The 24,451-nt window shown below is 44.4% G+C and overlaps 1 protein-coding gene across 1 annotated transcript in view; it reads right to left on the bottom strand.

Annotated features, from left to right (window-relative positions):
• LOC126088203 (cytochrome P450 6k1-like) overlaps window positions 1-24,451 on the bottom strand; it is a 281,427-nt gene that overhangs the window by 1,003 nt on the left and 255,973 nt on the right. The gene's annotated exons all lie outside the window — the stretch shown is intronic.

Raw genomic sequence — 24,451 nt, 5'->3', positions numbered from 1 at the left:
TCTATAGAGTAGGAGGTGTTACCTACCAAAAAGTCTTTCAAACTCTGCTTTAATTGGAATCAATTTTTTAATGACTGTTGGCAATTTATTGAAAATGTATGTTCCTGAGTATTGGACCCGTTTTTGGACCAAGGTAAGTGATTTTAGTTCTTTATGTATACTGTTCTTATTACTAGTATTGATACTGTGTATTGAACTATTGGTTGAAAATAGAGACATATTATTTGCATAAAATTTCATTAAGGAATACATATACTAAGAAGCAGTGGTTAGGATACCCAAGAAGTCCATTCAACAGATTTCTACATAATATTCTTGAATCTACACCTCAAATGAATCTGATTACATGCTTCTTCACACTAAAAACTTTTGCTCAGTTTCATAAGAGATATTCCAAAATATGACCCCACATGAAATAATAAAATCAAAGTAAGCAAAGTATGAAAGACTTTTCAGAGTAATGTCTCTTGCATCTAACACCATTTACGTTGTAAATACTGACTTGTTTAGGCGCTTCAGTAATTCTATGGTATACGCTTCCGAACTAAATTTATTATACAGTTGTAGTTCCACGAATTTAACACTGTTAGTCTCTTCTACCACAAGTCTTACTATGTTATACACATGCGGAAGGAAATGTCTTATAGGTTCCGAATTCCATATAGTGCCTTGCAGACAAACAAAAACTACACGAAGCGAAATGTAGTGTGAGGAAGCGTTCAATGAATTCGAAAGTACAAAAACAATTAAAATCGCTGAAAAGAGGAAAGGCCGCTGGACCTGATGCGACACTAGTTCGATTTTACACAGAGTAAAAAAATGGTTCAAATGGTTCTGAGCACTGTGGGACTTAACATCTGAGGTCATCAGTCCCCTAGACTTAGAAGTACTTAAATCTAACTAACCTAAGGACATCACACACATCCACGCCCGAGGCAGGATTCGAACCTGCGACCGTAGCAGTCGCGCGGTTCCGGACTGAAGCGCCTAGAACCGCTCGGCCACCGAGGCCGTCTACACAGAGTACGCGAAGGAACTTGCCCCCCTTCTTGCAGCGGTGTACCGTAGGTATCTAGAAGAGCGTAGCTTACCAAAAGATTTGAAAAGGGCACAGGTCATCCCCGTTTTCAAGAAGGGAGACCTATGTCTCTAACTTCAATCAGTTGGAGAATTTTGGGACACGTATTATGTTCGAGTATAATGACTTTTCTGGAGACTAGAAATCTACTCTGTAGGAATCAGCGTGGGTTTCGGAAAAGACGGTCGTGTGAAACCCAGCTCGCGCTATTCGTCCACGAGACACAGAGGGCCATAGACACGGGTTCCCAGGTAGATGCCGTGTTTATTGACTTCCGCAAGGCGTTCGATACAGTTCCCCACAGTCGTTTAATCAACAAAGTAAGAGCATATGGACTACCAGACCAATCGTGTGATTGGATTGAAGAGTTCCTAGATAACAGAACGCAGTATGTCATTCTCAATGGAGAGAAGTCTTCCGAAGTAAGATTGATTTCAGGTGTGCCGCAGGAGAGTGTCGTAGGACCGTTGCTATTCACTATATATATATATATAAATGACCTTGTGGATAACATCGGAAGTTCACTGAGACTTTTTGCGGATGATGCTGTAGTATATCAAGCGGTTGTAACAATGGAAAATTGTACTGAAATGCAGGATGATCTGCAGCGAATTGACGCATGGTGCAGGGAATGGCAATTGAATCTCAATGTAGACAAGTGTAATGTGCTGCGAATACAAAGAAAGAAACTTCCTTTATCATTTACCTACAATATATTAAGTCAGAAACTGGAAGCAGTTAATTCAATAAACTATCTGGGAGTAGGCATTAGGAGTGATTTAAAATGGAATGTCAAAAATGTTCAGATGTGTGTGAAATCTTATGGAACTTAACTGCTAAGGTCATCAGTCCCTAAGCTTACACACTACTTAACCTAAATTATTATAAGGACAATCACACTCACCCATGCCCGAGGGAGGACTCGAACCTCCGCCGGGACCAGTCGAAAATGGAATGACCATATAAAATTAATCGTTGGTAAAGCAGATGCCAGACTGAGATTCATTGGAAGAATCCTAAGGAAATGCAGTCCGAAAACAAAGGAAGTAGGTTACATTACACTTGTTCGCCCACTGTTTGAATATTGCTCACCGGTGTGGGATCCGTGCCAGATAGGGTTGATAGAAGAGATAGAGAAGATCCAACGGAGAGCAGCGCGCTTCGTTACAGGATCATTTAGTAATCGCGAAGGCGTTACGGAGATGATAGATAAACTCCAGTGGAAGATTCTGCAAGAGAGACGCTTAGTAGCTCAGCAAGGGCTTTTGTTGAAGTTTCGAAAACATACCTTCACTGAGGAGTCAAGCAATATATTGCTCCCTCCTACGTGTATCTCGCGAAGAGACCATCAGGATAAAATCAGAGAGATTAGAGCCCACAGAAAGGCATACCGACAATTTTTATTTCCACGAGCAATACGAGACTGGAATAGAAGGGAGAACCGATAGAGGTACTCAAGGCACCCTCCGCCACACATCGTCAGGTTGGTTGCGGAGTATGGATGTAAATGTAGATGTAGATGTAGTGGGTATTTTCAGAGATTAATGTCAGTGTACTAGCTTTACACCATTTATTAATCTCAGTGAAAATCTGATTAGCAGCCATTTCTAAATCTGTACTTGACTTGCTATGTATTTCAATGTCTGTATCATCTGCAAACAAAACAAACTTAACATCTGGCTATGTAACAGATGAGCGGTCGTTAATGTAAACAGGAAGAAACAACAGACCCAAGATGGCGTCTTGAGCAACACCACATGTAATTAATTCTCTATCAGATGAAGACTGATTGCTTACTCCACAGGTATTTTGCAATGACACCCTTTGTTTCCTATTACTTAGGTAAGACTCGAACCATTTTGCTTCACTGCCAATGACACCATAAAATTCTGATTTACCTAAGAGAATACTGTGATTCACACAATCAAAGGCTTTTGACAAGTCACAGAAAATGCCAGTAACATCTAATTTGTTATCTAATGAATTAAGTACAGTGTTACTACATGTGTAAATAGGCTTCCCTATATCGAATCCCTGGAACATAAACTATGACTTGGACAATATGTTAGTTGCAGTAAGATGCTTAAGAATATGGTTGAACACAGCCTTTTCAAATATTTTTGAAAAAGGTGGCAGAAATGGAATTGATCAATAGTTTAATGGTATCTCATTATCCCCTTCTTGTAAAGAGACTTAGCTTCAGCATATTTCAGCCGGTCTAGAAATGTTCTGCTGATAATAGATTGATTAAACAAATAACTTAACATGAAACTCAACTCAGATGAACATTCTTTGATTAACTTTGTTGATATATTAGCATAACTACTAGAATAATTTGATTTTAAGCATTTTATGATGGATGATACTTCACTGGGAGAAGTGAGTGTTATTTGCATTTCACTGACGTTATTTGTAAAGACTGGTCTCAGATCTCCCATCGCACCGTTTGCTGAACCTGATAACCCCAAGCTGTCAGTAACAGAAACAAATCTTTCTGACAAATGCATGTAGTATTATGAACACCACATGCATTTCTTACCAATTCCTGATTTATTTTTAGAGCTGTCTGTTCCTCTTCCTTTCTGGTCCCATCTGTCTATGCCTTCACTGTATCCCATGTAGTTTTTATTTTGTTGTCTGCTGTAATAATGTTTTTTATACAATAAAACTGATTCGATATCTGTACTAGTTGCTTCAATAGTTTGCAGTATTCTTTGTAATGCATCGCAGTGCTTACATCAGAGCTGTTCCTGAACAGTAGAACCAGTTTCCTTTTTGCCCCACATGATATTTGTATTCCTTGTGTAATCCATGGTTTATTTTTAGACTTCTGTTTGATTTCAGTTACCTTTAGGGAAATTTTTTTTTTCAAATGAAGGAGTACTTTATTAATGAATGCCTCGTATTTGTATTTGACTCAGAAGTATCATAAACATCTATCCAGTTCTAGTATTCGACCAATCTCCTAAAATTCTCAATGAGGAAGTAACTTTATTAATGAATGCCTCGAATTTTTATTTGACTCAGAAGTATCATAAACATCTACCCAGTTCATGTTTTCGAGCAATCTCCTAAAATTCTTAATTTATGACCGATTTATTACCCTTCTGTGCTCAGACTTAATAAATTTCATATCCTGACAAGTTTTAACACTTAACAGAAAATGCTGCATGTCATGATCAGATAGGCCATTTGCTATTGGTTTTGTGATATTATTTTTTCCCCTAGATTTGTCTATGAAGATATTATCGATAGCAGATTCAGAGCCTTTACATACCATAACTGCAAAGCTCACAATAGGAATTAAACTGACTGACAGTGCTACTGATTGCAATAATTGTACACTGTCAGAGCTTTTCAATAAATCCACACTGAAATCATCAGCAACCACTATTTCCTTGTTTTGTATTGTGATATGGGACAACAGAGCTTCCAGATTTTTTATGAAGAGGTAAAAGATTCCTAAAGGTCACTGTTCTCTTCAAAATTCAATATGTATGTCAGCTGTACAATGTTTAGTTCTTGTGCTATAAATAATTGAAAGTGTTCCCAGACTTTATGTACACCCTGTACTTACTACTATAAAGAACTTATTATAACATGCTGCTTCTGTTGCACGAGCTTCTGAGTGCTGCTCTGAGCAAAACTTGTTAACATCAATATTCTTGAAACTAAAACAATTTAGGACAAATATGTGAACTCATTCTTTCTCTATATTTTCTCCACAGAAGTAAGAGGCTAAGTTAACTCCTGTAACATTTAACATATCTATACTAGTGATCCCATGATATTCAGAGAGGCAGATTATATGAACTGGTTTGCTCAGCTCTAATTCTTCAGTACAAATAAGCAACTCATTAAGCTTACTCCTCAGTTCCTGGACATTCTGATGCAATAAGGATAAATGATTTTGTGCGCTGGCTGAATTACAACTGGATGAACCAAATTTTTCTGTCAATTCCTGAACAGTTTCAATTAGGGGCTATTTGAATGAATTGTGTAAATTAAAATTTACTTTCTGGCTACCTGTTTTATCATTATGAATGTCATTTCCAATCTGTCTCTGAACATCTTTTGTTTCTGCCCCCCCCCCCTCCTGTTGTTCTGTCACTTGTAACCACTGGTACTTTACCACATGCGATAGTGCCCCACCACTTCTTAAGTTATTTGAAAAACTGCTTATGGCTAAGAACTGTAAGGTAATGGACCTTTTGGAGAAACTTGAAATCCAGATCAGCTTCGGAAGGATCCAATAGGTCTTTTAAATGAGCAAACTGTGTGGCGTAGTAGGTATTTGGAAAACTTCACTCGTATTTTAAGTGAGAAGGACTGATAGCTTACTTTCTATGACAATTTATCTGGCTGATATGCAACTTGTTCCAAGCGCTATTTTTAAATAGGGCTGTATTCGTATACTTTTAAATTTGGACCATAATGGTTTTCATCTAGTGTTTTCTACATTGTTTGGTTTATACACTGAGGCGACAAAAGTTATGGGTGCCTTCTAATATATCGGATCTCCAGTGTAGCAACTCGACGTGGCATGGAATCAACAAGTCGTTGGAAGTAACCGCAGAAATACTGATCCATGCGCCTCTACAGCCGTCCACAATTGCCAAAGCGTTGCCGTTCAGGATTTTAGACACGAACTGACCACCCGATTATGCCCGACAAATGTTCGATAAGTGGCCAGATTATTCGCTCGAATTGTCCAGAATGTTCTTGCAAATAAACGCGAACAGTTGTGGGCTGGCGACAAGGCGCATTGTCATCCATAAAAATTTCATCATTGTTTGGGAACAGTAAGTGAATGGCTGAAAATGATCTCCCATCTGTATTTGTGCATATCGCTATTCCATGACTTGTGTCACCTTCACAGTCCACTAAATAGCTCATATTAGTAATGAAAATTACACCCTTGCGGCATGTCCCTCTAACCTCTGTGCTTATATCACTTATAATCTGGGTGGAGACGATATCTGCCGAGGCTCTATTTCCCTCTGTGAACCGCTAGTCAATGTTCAGCTGTGTACGAGACATGTGGATATCAGTGCTTGTTGGTGTTCACTATTGTCAGGCAGTGCTTGATGTTAAATCTCAATTTTAGCTGTTCGTATCTACGGAATTATGATTATCAACGTTATATCAAACTTTTTCCCTGCCTGAACTGTCCTAAGTGAGGAAAATGTGTCACTCGTTTTACAGTATGACGCATGTATGGGTAAGAATATGATAAGATAAGCGCTTATGCACACGATGCATGTCTTAGAATTACTTTTCCTATGACGACTGAGAATGTTTCCTCTCTTGTCTTTCACATTTGTACATATCTTTGATTTTTCGAGTGCCTCACATTTAAGTAAAAACACTGTGATTGCAGTTGCCATTGAAAAATGGTATTTCCATCGCAACTGACCAACTGTGGAAAATAAAATTTTTAACAGTCGTGGTGGAATGTATTCCTTCACGAGATGAAAAGAAAACTTGAGATAACGAAGGTTTTAATATGCATGTACTGTTGTTCCACGTAATCAGGATGTACGTTCATGTATGATTCGCATACATCTCCCATTGCGGCACCTAATAGTATCATACGCAGAGCCGCTTGATATGCGCTAAAAATAACCAAACTGTGCATGTATCTATTTGCTAAAATGGTTTAAAGATATACTAAAATGACTCAGATATTCAGTAAAATACCGGAAAATATGCACTACGTTATATCTACATCTAGACGTAAATGTATATTCAAACCCTGCAAACCAGTATGAAGTGCAGGGCATTGTACCTTGTATTATGGTTTAATAGTCAGTCTTACTTCGTCTTCCCAGTCCCCAAGGGAGCGATACACAGGGACGTGTAGTAGGATATATTCCTTGATTTCTCACTTAACGCTGGTTTTAAAACATCACTCATGCTCATAAATTAAGGATAATGCTGATACATGGTGAAACACGCTCTGGTGGGCGGTTTGAGGGTTTAAAATCACCTGGGGGTATGATCATGCGGTGCATTTGACCTGCGGTCGTCGCACGGTGGCGCTGGCAGCAGTCCACAAACACAGAGGTGTGTTGGTGCATGTCAGAGTACGGTGCAGCGTGTAAGTGTGCAGACGTTTTCAGACGTACTATTGGTAAATGTGTGTTGAAAATGGCTCAAAGAGCACATATTAATGACGTTATGGCTGGAGGCTGGTCAAACACAGCAGGTCGTAGCACGGGTAATCCGTGTGCCACAAAGTGTGATCTCAAGATTATGGCAACGATTCCAGCAGACAGGAAACGTGTCCAGGCGCTACAGTACCGGACGTCCACAGTGTACAACACCACAAGAAGACCGATATCTCACCATCAGTGCCCGCAGACGGCCACGGAGTACTGCAGGTAGCCTTGCTCGGGACCTTACCGCAGCCACTGGAACAGTTGTCTCCAGACACACAGTCTACAGACGACTGAACAGATATGTTTTATTCGCCAGGAGACCTGCAAGGTGCATTGCACTGATCCTGGTCACAGGAGATCCCGTAAAGCCTGGTGTCAAGAACACAGCACATGTTCATTGGAACAGTGGTCCCAGGGTATGTTCACGGACGAGTCCAGGTATAGTCTGAACAGTGAGTCTCGTCGGGTTTTCATATGGTGTGAACCAGGAACCAGATACCAACCCCTTAATGTCCTTGAAAGGGACCTGTATGGCGGTCGTCATTTGATGGTGTGAGGTGGGATTATGATTGGTGGATGTACACCCCTGCAAGTCTTTGACAGAGGAACTGTAACAGGTCAGGTGTATCGGGACGTCATTTTGCACCAGCATGTCCGCCTTTTCAGGGGTGCAATGGGTCCCACCTTCCTCGTGATAGATGTTAATGCACGGCCCCACTGAGCTGCCATCGTGGAAGAGTACCTTGAAACAGAAGATATCAGGCGAATGGAGTGGCCTGCCTGTTCTCCAGACCTAAACCCTATCGACCACGTCTGGGATGCTCTCGGTCGACGTATCGCTGCACGTCTTCAAACCTCTAGGACACTTCAGGAGCTCCGACAGGCACCGGAGCAAGAATGGGAGGCTATACCCCAGCAGCTGCTCGACCACCTGATCCAGAGTATGCCAACCCATTGTGCGGTCTGTGTACGTGTGGATGGTGATAATATCCCATATTGATCTCGGGGTACCTGCGGAGGAAACAGTGGCCTTTTGTAACACATGTGTTTCGGCACGGTTTTCTCAACTTATTACCAATACCGTGGAGTTACAGGTCTGTGTCGCGTGTGTTCCGTATGTGCCTATGCTATTAGCGCCAGTTTTGTGTAGTGCCACGTTGTGTGGTATCACATTCTGCAATTATCCTTAATTTATGAGCATGAGTGTATATGTACGGTCTTTCGTGAGCTAGTTAACTGTCTGCAAGAACCTCTGTAGATAACAAATGAAATATAAGTCTAAGCTCTTCGACAGCATAAAAGACAGTGTCCTTCGTCAGCATTAATTTTGTCATCTTCTTCCTCATTCAGGGCAGACTGAGCAACGAAGGTACAAGAACTATATACTTTTCTGGTTCATAACAACAAGTAGCGTAATCCAGAAAAGGGTAATAATCACATGAATTTAACGGAAAGATTTCTGCTGCAAGGTAACGAGAAACTGTAAACGGAACCTATAAACTTTGAGATACAGTGTGAGCGGTGGAACAGATAGCCAGCCACACCCCCAAGACAGCGACAGTAACGCAGCAGAAACGTTGAAGCTAATACTATAAGTAATGCATACGTTACCCGTCCATTGAGTCTCAAGAAGTTGTGAATGGTGAGGGATCGGAATGCCATTGCCGTGGAACTCTTGCTCGTTAACTTGCGAATGAAATACCGCAAAAACTGAGTACTTGAACATAAATCCGAATGATAGCCAAGCCTGAAGGTTGTGTTGTTCTATTTGTTCACGAACAGCACCTGTGCAATGACCTCAATACTTTGCGAAGGTCAGGCGTGGACAAAACAGTGTTCTGTGCAGTTGTGTGTGCGTTTTGTCGGAGCTTAAGTGAATTCGAACGTGAGCAAACTGTTGGTCCTCGTACGATGGCTGCTTCCATACGAAGGTCGCACCAGTGTCTGGAGTTTCAAGAGGCACCGTGTCTAAGATTTACACTGCATGCAGGGAAAGCTAAGTCGTAACGAAGATGAAAGAGTTTGTTGAGTGATCACGACAGACGCTAATTGAAGACTGTGACGAGAAATAAGGGGCCGACAGCTGCAAAACTCACTGCAGAACCGAATGTCGGACTCACCATCCTTTTCAACACCAAAACAAGGGAGCTCCATAAACTGGGAATTGCAGGGCGAGTTGGAGTTCCAAAACTACTCATCAGAGATGCAAATACCGATTATGGAAAAACAAGGTGCCGACGCCATAGCAACTTGGACTATGGACTAACGGAAGAAAGTCATCGGCTAGTAAGTGTCTTCTTTCAACTTCTGGTCGAGCTTACGTCACAAGAGTGAAACATGGCGCGGTTCGGTGATGGTATGGGCAGCCATAGCGTGGTATTCCATAAGCCACGAGGGTTCTGCGAAAGGACTCTTACTACTAAGCATTACGTGACCACTTCGGCTGATCGGGTCCACCTCATGGTACAATATTAGTTCCCCAATGGTGCCGTGACGGACAAGATAGATACGGCGCCTGTTCTCACAGCTCTTATCGTCCAGTGCTGGTTTTGTGAACACGTGGATCAATTGTCGCATCTCCCCTGGCCACTACGGCCACCAGGTCTTAATACACTACTGGCCATTACAATTGCTACAACACGAAGATGACGTGCTACAGACGCGAAATTTAAACGACAGGAACAAGATGCTGTGATATGCGAATGATTAGCTTTTCAGAGCACTCACACAAGGTTGGCGCAGGTGGCGACACCTACAACGTGCTGACATGAGGAACGTTTCCAACCGATTTCTCATACACGAACAGCGGTTGACCGGTGTTGCCTGGTGAAACGTTGTTCTGATGCCTCGTGTAAGGAGGAGAAATGCGTACCATCACGTTTCCGACTTTGGTAAAGATCGGATTGTAGCCTATCGCGATTGCTGTTTACCGTACCGCGACATTGGTGCTCGCGTTGGTCGAGATCCAATGACTGTTAGCAGAATACGGAATCGGTGGGTTCAGGAGGGTAATACGGAACGCCGTGCTGGTTCCCAACGGCCTCGTATCACTAGCAGTCGAGATAACAGGCATCTTATCCGCATGGCTGTAACGGATCGTGCAGCCACGTCTCGATCCCTGAATCAACAGATGGGGACGTTTGCAAGACAATAACCATCTGCACGAACAGTTCGACGACGTTTGCAGCAGCATGGACTATCAGCTCGGAGACCATGGCTGCGGTTACCCTTGACGCTGCATCACAGACAGGAGCGCCTGCGATGGTGTACTCGTGATGGTCGCATCCTTGTTTGGCGACATCGCGGTCAGCGCACATTGGAAGCGTGTATTCGTCATCGCCATACTGGCGTATCACCTGACGTGATGGTATGGGGTGCCATTGGCTACACGTCTCGGTCACCTCTTGTTCGCACTGACGGCGCTCTGAACAGTGGACATTACATTTCAGATGTGTTAAGACTTGTGGCTCTACCCTTCATTCGATCCCTGCGAAACCGTACAATTCAGCAGGATAATGCACGACTGCGTGTTGCAGGTCCTGTTCGGACCTTTCTGGATACAGAAAATGTTCGACTGCTGCCCTGGCCAGCACGTTCTCCAGATCTCTCACCAATCGAAAACGTCTGGTCAATGGAGGCCGAACAACTGGCTCGTCACAATACCCCAATCACTACTCTTGATGACCTGTAGTATCGTGTTGAAGCTGCATGGGCAACTGTACCTGTACACGCCATCCAAGCTCTGTTTGACTCAATGCCGAGGTGTATCAAGGCCGTTATTACGGCCAGAGGTGGTTGTTCTGGGTACTGATTTCTCAGGATGTATGCACCCAAATTGCATGAGAATGTAATCACATGTCAGTTCTAGAATAATATATTTGTCCATTGAATGCCCGTTTATCATCTTGGAGTAGCAATTTTAATGGCCAGTAGTGTATTATTGAGCGTTTGTGGTCTGCCTTGGAGAAAATGGTGCATTACCGCTATCCACCTTCAGATAGTTGCGTGACCCTGTTACTGTTTTTCATGATGATTAGAAACGAGTGATTTGGAGTGGTGAGTCACGCTATACCATGTGGCCATCTTCTGCAAGGGTTTGGGTTCGACGAATGCCTGGAGGACCTTACTTGCCAGCATGTGTACTTCCAACAGTGGTGTACTAAGGAGGTGGCGTTACGATATGGGAGTTTTTTCGTGGTTAGGGTGTGGTTCCCTTATTGAGCTTAAGCAAACGCTAAATACTGAAGGATACACACATGTTTTACGTAACTATGTACTACATACAGTAGAAGACCTGTTCGGAGACGATAATGGTTTGAATGAGCCTAACAAAGCTTCCTTTTATAAAACAGCATACGCGAGACAATGGTTTGTGGACAATAACGTTCCTGAAATATACTGGCCTGTCCAGAGTTCCTACCTGAACCCAACGGAACACTTTTGGGATGGGTTAGAATGTCGACTGCGCTCTAGACTTCAGCTTCCAACGTGACTACCACCTCTGGTTTCGGCTTTGGAGGAAGAATGGACTGCCATTGCTTCACAAACATTGAGACACCTCGTTGAAAGTGTCTTCAAAAGAGTTAAAGCCATCATAAAGGCTAAGCGTGGACACACCACATATGGAAGTGTATTAATAGGTACGCTATCAGATCGCGAACAAACGGTGTAGACACTATCGATAACAAGTCATGCTACCGAAGCCACATTCTGCCAGTTTCGGACCATCTCTTCGACAGCATCCAGCGAGCTCTTTGCTGGTTTCTGTTGAGAGATAAAGAAATCATATTAAAATACGACACTAACAATTCCATGTAGCGAAGTGTTGTTTCAATCTCACGAACATGCGTTAGCAAGTCGAGTTTGATAGTAAACAGCTGGATGGAAACCAAGCAATTTGGAGTCCTCTGCAAATTCATGTAGATATAGATGTAGAACATAGCACCGTTATCGTCAGTTTACCGCGACATCAGGGTACACTACTTACGGTCTAGCTACCTTCACAAGCTCAACTACTCGCTGAAACCGTTGAACAACTGTAAATTGTACGAAATCTTTGCAGAATGTAATAAAAGAAATCTTGTTGAAGAGCAATGGCCGTTGTTGAAAAGAAACATCATATGCAGAAAGATCCATAATGCATATTTACCAAGTTTCGGAAGATAGCAGTGGTACCTCATTGTAAATGACAAAATCAAGAGAAACGAAAAACAACAAAATTCATCTGTGTCCTACATAAATATGCGAGTTTTGTGGGTAGAAAATCTGCGTGCGTAAACGTCACCACAATAGCTGCATTTGCGCGTCGCAGACCGTTTATTATAAACAGAACAAATCCAAATTATATCGACATGAAGGAACTTTTTCATCCCGATAAATTTCGATACCTACACACTAGAAACAATACATCAACTTGTGTGATAGGATACACACTGACAAAATGGACATGACCACTACGCCAACCTCGACGATAATTACTGATACGCCGAATGCGACAATCATGACATAAGAACCCAGGAAAAGTATCAAGACACGTACGGTAGCATACCAAAAATTATGACTGGCCTTTAACAGCCTGCCGCGGTGGTCTAGCGGTTCAGGCGCTCAGTCCGGAACCGCGCGACTGCTACGGTCGCAGGTTCGAATCCTGCCTCGGGCATGGATGTGTGTGATGTCCTTAGGTTAGTTAGGTTTAAGTAGTTCTAAGTTCTAGGGGACTGATGACCTAAGATGTTAAGTCCCATAGTGCTCAGAACCATTTGAACCATTTGAAAGCCTTTAACGACGCCACTATATTAAATAAAAATGATTGCAAAAAAGTAACAACCACAGGAGTCTTTAACACCGTTCAGTTTGTAGCCGACGGTGTCCGGTACCGTCGGATGGTAATGGTTTACAACGTGGCCAGTCAGTCGAGTAAGCGACGAATTCGTTTGCCAAGCACTGTCGCGTATCTCCACCTACAAACTGTTGGTTGGCTGCCCATGAATCTAGGATCTTCCCCTGTCGGTGGTGCTTTGTGCAGAAACAGCTGTTACCACGCATTTGTATTCCATGCAATCTGTATAATAAATGCTATTCAGCAAAAGAGGGATCAGGAAACAATAGTAGAGACGGATTCCACTACACCGCCCTCCGCAGGGTACAAAGAACCACCAGGGTGTGCTTAAGCAACAATGAAGCGCCGCCTGGAATATGGCATGCAAATAGGTGTTCTTATTATTATTTATGATTTGATTTGCCTATGATTGTGCGCTAAATACAGAGTATCTTTACAACACATAAAGAAATACAGTAAAATGCTGAATAAATGGGCTAATGGACTGTCGCAAACTGGGGAAGTGTGTCCTATATCCCGTGTCCCTAACTGGTAGAGCTTCGGCACTGACCTGAGATGACCTTATCGAGGTAGGGCATCCCCATGACGGCGTCGTACGTGAAGCGTCCGCCCGTCGTCTGCAGGGTTTCGTCCACCTCCTGGTGGAGCCGCCGCTGCACCTCCGGGTTGAGGGCCAGCTCGTACAGCGCGTAGCTCATCGTCGTCGACGACGTCTCGAAGCCCGCCGCGAAGAACAGCACGGCCTGAGCCGCCAGGTCGCCCTGCGACAGCTCTGCCAACGTAGAGGTGAACATGTACAGAAAGATACGATACCGTGTAAGGTAGGCATGTCGTTTTGATTTCTAAGTTATCGTGTGCAAGTCAGAGAGAGAACAAGCTATGTTACTGTTAAACAATCTCTGGTCTTGTCGTTTGAAATGTGGTAGGTGGTGGACGCCTTCAGTGGCGCTGTGTTGACTTGTGATTGTATCTGTTAGATGAAGGAAGATATTTTGTAAAGGACAGCAAGGATAAATACGATGTATATATTGGAAGGTGAAAAGAATATAAATTTTGAATAAAATAGTTTTTGAAGAGGAGAAGTTTGAGGCGAGATTGTAGCACTGTGCAGTGTTGTTTGTCGGAATGATTGTTGTCCGCTAGTTGGCTTTGTTAACTCGCTCACAGTCGAGGAAAAGACCACCCCACTTCCTTGAGTACAGGGTATCAACTGATTAAGCCGTTTGGTTTTTATGCAAATTCTCTGTTTACATTGTACCCTTTTCAAATCATTGTTCACTTTTTTAACCACAGTACTGTTCAGACCAATATTATGTGTGTAGATCGCGCGAAATTTTACTCTGTCTTCTTGAATACGTAATTCGTTCCAAAATCGTTGTCTTGGAATATCACTTTATAGGAGTAGTTACTCTTCCCATCCCGCTGTGTAAAGAATGTATATATTACGCATTACCACATTGCACCATATGGTATGCAACAGTTTGAATATGGTTCGGAAATTTTTTTCAAAAATAAAAATCTGGCTTAGCCGCTACCGGTTTGTTGTTTGCTGCCGTGCTTTCGATAAATCTTCAACAATGTTGTCAAGACGCGAGGTAAGTGGAAATTTTTATTAGGACCAGATAATTGACAAACTGCCTATTGGCTTCCGTCTCGGGTTCTTCGGCCGACGTTCATCTAATGATTTTTCTGACGTTTCGCCAGCACGAGTGGCTGGCATTGTCAAAGCTTCACCCTCCATTGCCGGTGGTGAACTGGAGGCGAGCTCGCGGCCGCAGACTATATGTACCTGGCGCGCCAACGTCCGAGGGCTTCTCCACGGTCATTTCCGGTGCGGTTCTCCTCTTGCTACCTGCGACGGTCGTTCGCTGCAGTACGGGAAGCCAGGATCCGTTTACCTTAAGGCTTTCCTCCTTCTTGTTGAAACTGTTCGCGTGTTTTTGGATTTCTACAGCTTCTCTGAACAAGCGCGTGTGATAGTGCTTCTCTACAGCCAGAACTTCCGTGTCGGCGAATTTTATTGCGTGGTCGGTCTCATTCAGTGCGTGCTCTGCCACGGCCGATTTCTCCACGCACTGAATGAGACCGACCACGCAATAAAATTCGCCGACACGGAAGTTCTGGCTGTAGAGAAGCACTATCACACGCGCTTGTTCAGAGAAGCTGTAGAAATCCAAAAACACGCGAACAGTTTCAACAAGAAGGAGGAAAGCCTTAAGGTAAACGGATCCTGGCTTCCCGTACTGCAGCGAACGACCGTCGCAGGTAGCAAGAGGAGAACCGCACCGGAAATGACCGTGGAGAAGCCCTCGGACGTTGGCGCGCCAGGTACATATAGTCTGCGGCCGCGAGCTCGCCTCCAGTTCACCACCGGCAATGGAGGGTGAAGCTTTGACAATGCCAGCCACTCGTGCTGGCGAAACGTCAGAAAAATCATTAGATGAACGTCGGCCGAAGAACCCGAGACGGAAGCCAATAGGCAGTTTGTCAACAAGTGGCCACGAAAGCCTCAACAATTTTGCATTACGCCTCTACGGGGAGGAGATTTGCAGATTGTACCGACGCCTTGACCAACGACGGAAGAAGAAAGCGCGACTGATGTCCTCTCTCGCCTTTCTGTCACGGTGCCGAGATGAATGTGCTACACCGAAGTTCTTGAGATGCAAGCGCCTATTCACCACCGCCCAAGCACATCGTATCTACGACAGAATGGAACGAGCTTTTCTTCGTGAGCGAATACATACAACACGGAGAGACTTGGCAAGAACGGATCAGGAACTTCTGGACATTTTCTATCAACTAAGTAGCAGAATGCATCGAGACGACTGGGACAAGATCGACAGCATCACTCACAGGAGCATGCAGAACGAACTCGAGCGCTGCACCGAGCGGCAAAAGAAAAAGTTTGAAAGATGCCGGAAGCAGACCGACAAGGCGATTCCCGACATGTCACACACAGTGGTCAACCTCACTGAACGACAACTGACCGAAGAGGAAGTGTCTGTTCTTCAAAAAGGAGGGAATATCGCTATCATTCCGAGAACTATACCTATGGAGGACATCATTGCCAACACCGAAGCAGCCATTCGGACCCTTCCTTGTGAAAGGGCAGAGGAAATACGCACTGAAACATCCAGGATACTGCGCCGAGCAAAACCACCAGCTTGCAACCTGAAGAAAGAAGAGGTACAAGCCATTAAGAAGCTCAACGCCGACAAGAGTATATTGGTACTGCCTGCCGATAAGGGGAATGCGACCGTCGTAATGAAGACCGAAGATTATGAGCAAAAGATCCGAGACCTATTAGATCCGACGACGTACCGAAAACTAAGCGCAGATCCGACGCAGCGTATCACTCGGAATACGAATCGATTAATCAAGGCGTCTTCTCTGCCGGCGGACATACAGAGAAACCTGCGCAACACAGAAGCCCTACCACCTCGGCTGTATGGATTACCCAAGATCCATAAGAACAACGTTCCACTGAGACCGATCGTTAGCGCTCCTGGCTCACCAACGTATAAACTGGCGAAACACTTGGCCTCTCTGCTCCAGCCACACGTGGGAAAGACCGACACATACATTAAGGACTCAGGGCACTTCATTGAGAAGCTGAAGAAACTGAAACTTGCGCCAAATGACATCCTGGTCAGTTTTGATGTTGTTTCGTTATTTACGAAAGTGCCACTCAGCGACGCTCTGGAGCACATCGGTTCCATGTTCCGGCAAGACATCAAAAAGCTCTTCCATGCATGTCTCACCACGAGCTATTTCACGTGGAATGGCGATTTCTACGAACAGCTGGAAGGCGTCGCCATGGGTAGTCCTCTCAGTCCAGTGGTGGCCAACTTCTTCATGGAACAATTCGAAGCACAGGCACTGGACTCGGCGACTTGCAAACCTAAGGTGTGGTACAGGTACGTCGATGATACTTTCGTGGTGTGGAGCCATGGTGAAGAACAGCTCGGTGAATTCCTGAGACACTTGAACAGCCTCCATGCCAACATAACATTTACCATGGAAGTAGAAAAGGACAAGAAACTGCCATTTCTAGATGTGCTGGTCACAAGGGACGGCGAAAACCTGGGACACAGCGTGTATCGAAAACCGACACACACGGACCGATACCTGCACAAACTGTCAAACCACCACCCGAGCCAGAAAAGAGGCATGATTAGTACGCTCGTAAAGAGAGCAGGACGAATATGTGAGCCTCAACACCTCAAACGAGAAATGCAACACCTGGAAACTGTTCTGAGGAGCAATGGGTACTCCACAAATTACATTAGAAGTGTAACAGAGCCAAACACTCGGCGAAGTAAGGAACCAGAAAAAGAAATGTCGGGTACGGCCTTTCTGCCATACATTCCCAGAGTGACGGACAGAATCGGCCGTATATTGCGCAAACACGGCGTAAAGACGATTTTCAAACCGACAAGGAAGATCAAAGAGTGTCTTAGATCGGCGAAGGAGAAAAGGGACCCACTTGCAATGTCGGGAATATACCGTATACCTTGCACATGCGGAAAAGTTTATGTCGGAATGACTGGACGATCCATTAACACCAGGATCAAAGAGCATAAGCGACATTGCAGGTTGGGGCAGGTGGAGAAATCGGCCGTGGCAGAGCACGCACTGAATGAGACCGACCACGCAATAAAATTCGCCGACACGGAAGTTCTGGCTGTAGAGAAGCACTATCACACGCGCTTGTTCAGAGAAGCTGTAGAAATCCAAAAACACGCGAACAGTTTCAACAAGAAGGAGGAAAGCCTTAAGGTAAACGGATCCTGGCTTCCCGTACTGCAGCGAACGACCGTCGCAGGTAGCAAGAGGAGAACCGCACCGGAAATGACCGTGGAGAAGCCCTCGGACGTTGGCGCGCCAGGTACATATAGTCTGCGGCCGCGAGCTCGCCTCCAGTTCACCACCGGCAATGGAGGGTGAGGCTTTGACAATGCCAGCCACTCGTGCTGGCGAAACGTCAGAAAAATCATTAGATGAACGTCGGCCGAAGAACCCGAGACGGAAGCCAATAGGCAGTTTGTCAACAAGTGGCCACGAAAGCCTCAACAATTTTGCATTACGCCTCTACGGGGAGGAGATTTGCAGATTGTACCGACGCCTTGACCAACGACGGAAGAAGAAAGCGCGACTGATGTCCTCTCTCGCCTTTCTGTCACGGTGCCGAGATGAATGTGCTACACCGAAGTTCTTGAGATGCAAGCGCCTATTCACCACCGCCCAAGCACATCGTATCTACGACAGAATGGAACGAGCTTTTCTTCGTGAGCGAATACATACAACACGGAGAGACTTGGCAAGAACGGATCAGGAACTTCTGGACATTTTCTATCAACTAAGTAGCAGAATGCATCGAGACGACTGGGACAAGATCGACAGCATCACTCACAGGAGCATGCAGAACGAACTCGAGCGCTGCACCGAGCGGCAAAAGAAAAAGTTTGAAAGATGCCGGAAGCAGACCGACAAGGCGATTCCCGACATGTCACACACAGTGGTCAACCTCACTGAACGACAACTGACCGAAGAGGAAGTGTCTGTTCTTCAAAAAGGAGGGAATATCGCTATCATTCCGAGAACTATACCTATGGAGGACATCATTGCCAACACCGAAGCAGCCATTCGGACCCTTCCTTGTGAAAGGGCAGAGGAAATACGCACTGAAACATCCAGGATACTGCGCCGAGCAAAACCACCAGCTTGCAACCTGAAGAAAGAAGAGGTACAAGCCATTAAGAAGCTCAACGCCGACAAGAGTATATTGGTACTGCCTGCCGATAAGGGGAATGCGACCGTCGTAATGAAGACCGAAGATTATGAGCAAAAGATCCGAGACCTATTAGATCCGACGACGTACCGAAAACTAAGCGCAGATCCGACGCAGCGTATCACTCGGAATACGAATCGATTAATCAAGGCGTCTTCTCTGCCGGCGGACATACAGAGAAACCTGCGCAACACAGAAGCCCTACCACCTCGGCTGTATGGATTACCCAAGATCCATAAGAACAACGTTCCACTGAGACCGATCGTTAGCGCTCCTGGCTCACCAACGTATAAACTGGCGAAACACTTGGCCTCTCTGCTCCAGCCACACGTGGGAAAGACCGACACATACATTAAGGACTCAGGGCACTTCATTGAGAAGCTGAAGAAACTGAAACTTGCGCCAAATGACATCCTGGTCAGTTTTGATGTTGTTTCGTTATTTACGAAAGTGCCACTCAGCGACGCTCTGGAGCACATCGGTTCCATGTTCCGGCAAGACATCAAAAAGCTCTTCCATGCATGTCTCACCACGAGCTATTTCACGTGGAATGGCGATTTCTACGAACAGCTGGAAGGCGTCGCCATGGGTAGTCCTCTCAGTCCAGTGGTGGCCAACTTCTTCATGGAACAATTCGAAGCACAGGCACTGGACTCGGCGACTTGCAAACCTAAGGTGTGGTACAGGTACGTCGATGATACTTTCGTGGTGTGGAGCCATGGTGAAGAACAGCTCGGTGAATTCCTGAGACACTTGAACAGCCTCCATGCCAACATAACATTTACCATGGAAGTAGAAAAGGACAAGAAACTGCCATTTCTAGATGTGCTGGTCACAAGGGACGGCGAAAACCTGGGACACAGCGTGTATCGAAAACCGACACACACGGACCGATACCTGCACAAACTGTCAAACCACCACCCGAGCCAGAAAAGAGGCATGATTAGTACGCTCGTAAAGAGAGCAGGACGAATATGTGAGCCTCAACACCTCAAACGAGAAATGCAACACCTGGAAACTGTTCTGAGGAGCAATGGGTACTCCACAAATTACATTAGAAGTGTAACAGAGCCAAACACTCGGCGAAGTAAGGAACCAGAAAAAGAAATGTCGGGTACGGCCTTTCTGCCATACATTCCCAGAGTGACGGACAGAATCGGCCGTATATTGCGCAAACACGGCGTAAAGACGATTTTCAAACCGACAAGGAAGATCAAAGAGTGTCTTAGATCGGCGAAGGAGAAAAGAGACCCACTTGCAATGTCGGGAATATACCGTATACCTTGCACATGCGGAAAAGTTTATGTCGGAATGACTGGACGATCCATTAACACCAGGATCAAAGAGCATAAGCGACATTGCAGGTTGGGGCAGGTGGAGAAATCGGCCGTGGCAGAGCACGCACTGAATGAGACCGACCACGCAATAAAATTCGCCGACACGGAAGTTCTGGCTGTAGAGAAGCACTATCACACGCGCTTGTTCAGAGAAGCTGTAGAAATCCAAAAACACGCGAACAGTTTCAACAAGAAGGAGGAAAGCCTTAAGGTAAACGGATCCTGGCTTCCCGTACTGCAGCGAACGACCGTCGCAGGTAGCAAGAGGAGAACCGCACCGGAAATGACCGTGGAGAAGCCCTCGGACGTTGGCGCGCCAGGTACATATAGTCTGCGGCCGCGAGCTCGCCTCCAGTTCACCACCGGCAATGGAGGGTGAGGCTTTGACAATGCCAGCCACTCGTGCTGGCGAAACGTCAGAAAAATCATTAGATGAACGTCGGCCGAAGAACCCGAGACGGAAGCCAATAGGCAGTTTGTCAACAAGTGGCCACGAAAGCCTCAACAATTTTGGACCAGATAATTGTTTCCGCATTTACTATAAAGATAAGTTGTATTCAGACCAGTTACAGTTCAATACAAATTCGGTTCTGCTGAGCCAAAGATTACCATAACAGGTTACAGTTTGTGGTTGCATAGTTTTGGTAATACGTGGACATTTTATAGAGTGGTAGGTAAATTTGGGCTAAATTTCATACAAAACACGCTGGGGAGTTTACAACCGCACGAAACTGAAAAGGCAAGAATACGACTTGGTTAAAACTGGTATTTAAGTGAGGCAATGGCTGGTTAAAAACAATACGGAAGCATCAGTACGGAGTTTACGATGCACCAATTGTCCAAATGTAAGATTTATTTAATTTGAAAAAACAGCTTGTTTCAGGGATGTAAAAGCTGAAACGTAAAATTAGCCAGGTTAAATTACATCTACATCTACATCTATACTCTGCAAGCCACCTGACGGTGTGTGGTGGAGGGTACATTGACTACCTCTTTCGGTTCTCCCTTCTATTCCAGTCTCGTATTGTTCGTGGAAAGAAGGATTGTCGGTATGCTTCTGTGTGGGCTCTAATCTCTCTGATTTTATCCTCATGGTTTCTTCGCGAGATATACGTAGGAGGAAGCAATATACTGCTTGACTCTTCGGTGAAGGTATGTTCTCGAAACTTCAACAAAAGCCCGTACCGAGCTACTGAGCGTCTCTCCTGCAGAGTCTTCCACTTGAGTTTATCTATCATCTCCTTAACACTTTCGCGATTACTAAATGATCCTGTAACGAAGCGTGCTGCTCTCCGTTGGATCTTCTCTATCTCTTCTATCAACCCTATCTGGTACGGATCCCACACTGCTGAGCAGTATTCAAGCAGCGGGCGAACAAGCGTACTGTAACCTACTTCCTTTGTTTTCGGATTGCATTTCCTTAGGATGCTTCCAATGAATCTTAGTCTGGCATCTGCTTTACCGACGATCAACTTTATATGATCATTCCATTTTAAATCGCTCCTAATCCGTACTCCCAGATAATTTATGGCATTAACTGCTTCCAGTTGCTGACCTGCTATATTGTAGCTAAATGATAATTGATCTTTCTTTCTATGTATTCGCAGCACATTACACTTGTCTACATTGAGATTCAATTGCCATTCCCTGCACCATGCGTCAATTCGCTGCAGATCCTCCTGCATTTCAGTACAATTTTCCATTGTTACAACCTCTCGATATACCACAGCAGCAAAAGGCCTCAGTGAACTTCCGATGTCATCCACAAGGTCATTTATGTATATTGTGAACAGCAACGGTCCTACGACACTCCCCTGCGGCACACCTGAAATCACTTCGGAAGACTTCTCTCCATTGAGAATGACATGCTGCGTTCTGTGATCTAGGTACTCTTCAATCCAATCACACAATTGGTCTCATACTCCATATGCTCTTACTTTGTTCATTAAACGACTGTGGGGAAATGTATCGAACGCCTTGCGGAAGTCAAGAAACACGGCATCCACCTGTGAACCCGTGTCTATGGCCCTCTGAGTCTCGTGGATGAATAGCGCGAGCTGGGTTTCACACGACCGTCTTTTCCGAAACCCATGCTGATTCCTACAGAGTAAATTTCTAGTCTCCAGAAAAGTCATTATACTCGAACATAATACGTGTTCCAAAATTCTACAACTGATCGACGTTAGAGATATAGATCTATAGTTCTGCACATCTGTTCGACGACCCTTCTTGAAAACGGGGACGACCTGTGCCCATTTCCAACCATTTGGAACGCTACGCTCTTCTAAAGACCTACGGTACACCGCTGCAAGAAGGGGGGCAAGTTCCTTCGCGTACTCTGTGTAAAATCGAACTGGTATCCCAACAGGTCCAGCGGCCTTTCCTCTTTTGAGCGATTTGAATTGTTTTTCTATCCCTCTGTCGTCTATTTCGATATCTATCATTTTGTCATCTGTGCGACAATCTAGAGAAGGAACTACAGTGCAGTCTTCCTCTGTGAAACAGCTTTGGAAAAAGACATTTAGTATTTATGTTTGCTGTGAAGTTCCCTTTGCTTCCGCAGCAGTTTTCTAACTCGGTTGTTGTACCACGGTGGCCCTTTTCCATCTCTGTCATCCTCTGTTTCAGTACCATTTTGGTCACAGAGTGTCTGGACATTTTGTTTTGATCCACCTACCGCTTTGACATAAGACCAAAATTTCTTAGGATTTTCTGCCAAGTCAGTACATAGAACTTTACTTTCGAATTCATTGAACGCCTCTCGCATAGCCCTCCCCACACTACATTTCGCTACGCGTAATTTTTGTTTGTCTGCAAGGCTTTGGCTATGTTTATGTTTGCTGTGAAGTTCCCTTTGCTTCCGCAGCAGTTTTCTAACTCGGCTGTTGTACCACGGTGGCTCTTTTCCATCTCTTACGACCTTGCTTGGCACATAGTCATCTAACGCATATTGTATGATGGTTTTGAACTTTGTCCACTGATCCTCAACACTATCTGTGCTTGAGACAAAACTTTTGTGTTGAGCCGTCAGGTACTGTGAAATCTGCTTTTTGTCACTTTTGCTAAACAGAAAAATCTTCCTACCTTTTTTAATATTTCTATTTACGGCTGAAATAATCGAAGCAGTAACCGCTTTATGATCGCTGATTCCCTGTTCTACGTTAACTGTTTCAAATAGTTCGGGTCTGTTTGTCACCAGAAGGTCTAATATGTTATCGCGACGAGTCGGTTCCCTGTTTAACTTAAAAAAATTTCACTGGATTCTTTGTCCCTGCCACCCGTAATGAACGTTTGAGTCTCGCAGTCTATATCCAGCAAATTAAAATCTCCACCATGGTGGGGAAATCTAATCGAAATATTTTCCAAATTATCCTTCAGGTGCTCAGCCACAGCAGCTGCTGAGCCAGGGGGCCTATAGAGACATCCAATTACCATGTCTGAGCCTGATTTAACCGTGACCTTCACCCAAATTAGATGGGAAAAGTAGGAGTATATGAAATAAGATAGTGAGATTAGGTATGTGGGTCCTACTTGAAGAAGCTTTAAAATAAGGTCCAAAGAACATAATAATTAAGAGAATGGGTCATTGAAGATATCAACGCGACTTAAGTATAACCAACACTCGTTAGGAAGCATCACGGACAGCTGGAATACATTGCATTTAGAAGAAAAATGTTGATTGTTCAAATGTGTGCGAAATCGTATGGGACTTAACTGCTAAGGTCATCAGTCCCTAAGCTTACACATTACTTAACCTAAATTATCCTAAGGACAAACACACACAACCTCCGGCATGACGAGCCGCACAGTCCATGACTGCAGCGCCCTAGACCGAATGTTGATTGCTGTCAAATTTAGAAGAGATATGAACATTTTGAGATTTCAAAGATGAATGAGTCAACTTGTTAAACAAAAAGACAGAAGTATCCTGTATGTATTTCTGGCCCAATTTAGCGATGTGGAAAGCAAACAGAAGCCTAATATCCTTAGAAGTATTAAGTTTTGTTTTGATGTTATGTTTAGAAATTTTCTCATTTACAATGTAAGTAGGGAACACAATTTAAAAGGCGGATTAAGCGTCAGTTGTGAGGATTCGCAAACATTGTGACTCAGATGTAATATTATTTTTAGGTTTTGATTAGACATATACACAGATGTTGAAATGTCTTTTAGCCGAAAGCGATCGCTGGCGGCGCTGATGCGTACGCGAGAAGATGTGTGAATATAGGCTCTCCCGGCGTATAC

Source organism: Schistocerca cancellata, chromosome 6 (assembly GCF_023864275.1).
Source record: "Schistocerca cancellata isolate TAMUIC-IGC-003103 chromosome 6, iqSchCanc2.1, whole genome shotgun sequence".
NCBI lineage: Eukaryota > Metazoa > Arthropoda > Insecta > Orthoptera > Acrididae > Schistocerca > Schistocerca cancellata.
This window is presented reverse-complemented; position numbering and strand designations above follow the sequence as displayed.